Raw genomic sequence first — 2,275 nt, 5'->3', positions numbered from 1 at the left:
TTCTACATAATTTCCACTGGGGATGGGGAGAGGAAATGATAAAAATGTTGATATGCACATCTGAATAGCCTTCTGTGATCACTACGAGCTCACTTTTTTTGCCCTGGGTTTCGCCTCTCAGACACTGCCTTGTTGGTGAAGGTTGTTGGGGCTGTATGCAGCCTGAATGCTTGTATAACACTGTCTCAACAAAAAAAGAGAACATCAGCTTTAAATAGCAGCATTGTACTACACTGTGGTGTACAGATGCCCATGTTACTGTATTAACCCCCTTTATGATGTCTTCTAATCATCGAAAACATTTTCTCTTTTTTGTTATTGACCTGACCTGTGAGCAGTTATCATATCTACTGTGACAGTGGGTGCCACTAATTATTGAGGAGCACGTTGAATGCACAGGCAAACTATGTACAGCTCTGCCTTTCATATTGAATGAGCATTCACAATGAGCTGAGCAGTAACATTGTATACTGATGAGAGCTGTACAATATGTTCATTGTGACCTCTGGATAAACAAAACAGCTAAAGAGCAGTCGATTTCGATGTTTGTTGATGAACACATTCTCTGCTTAAAATGCATGTCTTTACTTAAAGCATTGCAGAACTTACCATAAATAATTGATCTATGGAAATTTGGTCCACCACTTGTGGTCCAGACCGAAATATCTCAACAACTACGTGATGGATTTCCATGAAATTTCTTACAGATGTCTATGGTCCCCAGAGGACGAATCATGCTGACTTTGGTGATCCCCTGACTTTTCCTCTTGCATCACCAGCTACATGATTCAGAGTGAACTGTCTCAACAACTATGGGATGGATTGTCATGAAATTTGGTCCACATATTGTCCCCCTCGGGATGAACTGTAAAACATTTGGTGACAATTTAACTAATCTAGCTCCATCACCAGGTAAACATTTTATTTGTCCAGTACTTTGGTTTATGACCAAATACCTGCAAAACCAATGACCTTCCCATCAGCCGCAGCTGTATTTGTGTTTAGTGCTAATTAGCAAATGTAGCATGCTAGCACGCTAAACTAAGATGGTGAACATGGTGAACATAATACCTCCTAAACATCAGCATGTTAGCATTGTCATTGTAAGCATGTTAGCATGCTGTTGTTTAGCTCAAAGCACTGCTGTGGCAACATACAGCCTCACAGAGCTGGTAGCATGGCTGTAGTCTCTTCGTCTTGTTCACTGTTTTCTGATATTTAATAGACCAAATAAGGCTTTATTGAGCCCCAATCTTAAAATGTCATCTTTGACACAATGGTATCAAAAAACCCACAATGAATGCTGTTGCCCTGATGTTTTTTTCTAGTACTTCCTGGTGATTATTAAAATCATGTCAGATCTCAGGTTCACACTTTAGAGTTTTCAAATGTGATGCAAAGGGTGAGACATGATAAAAGCAATATTTGTCCAAGATAACATACCTGCAATAATACCATAACATAACAATAATACCTGCAATAATACCATAACATAACATACCTGCAATAAATAGTGACTTTATGAAGCTTGTAATGTTTGATTTTTGCTGACACTGTGTCAGATAGGTGCTATTTAAGCTCTTGGTTGTTAAGGCTTGCATTAGCGTTTTATTCCATTATGTTGTAAGTTCTTTCTGTTTTTGGTTCTCCCTGTAGATAAAATAGAGAGTATAGAGTTTAACAAATGTCTCTTTGACTCAAGTTTATTAAACTTTATATGCTTCACAAATGTAGTCATTCCTGCAGGCCTGTTGTAATGCATTTCTGAATTATATTGGGAGATGTTGCTTTATTGTGTCTAACCTGTGTAACTGATTATTTAAGATGAGCATTATGAGAGATCATCATTCTTTATCTTAAATTACACTATAAGATGTTGTTAAATCAGGCTCAGTTTCAATCTCGATGCAACTTTTGGATGAATTAAATCAACTTCTTGAAGAAGGAAACATTGTTTTAAAACACTTTAGAAAGGAAGGAAGACGTGGCATCATCAGCTCAACGTGCAATCAGTGACAAGAGGAACAGCAATTCAGAGAAAAACCAAATCCGCCCATGTGACCACGTCTGGTTTCCTTCTGTTTTAACATATGTGCCAGTACATGCTGTTCTCTCAATGAAGCCCGTTTGCTTCTGTTACGCAACACATCTTGCAAAGAGAAGTTGTGCCAAACTAGTTACTCTCCTCCATTTTCTCATTAATTCTGCCACAAATGATTTGACTGGGGAGCGATTCAGGACCACAATGTCCATTTGTAACAAAAGAAACAAACAC

Source organism: Siniperca chuatsi, linkage group LG16 (genome assembly GCF_020085105.1).
Source record: "Siniperca chuatsi isolate FFG_IHB_CAS linkage group LG16, ASM2008510v1, whole genome shotgun sequence".
Lineage (NCBI taxonomy): Eukaryota > Metazoa > Chordata > Actinopteri > Centrarchiformes > Sinipercidae > Siniperca > Siniperca chuatsi.
This window is presented reverse-complemented; position numbering follows the sequence as displayed.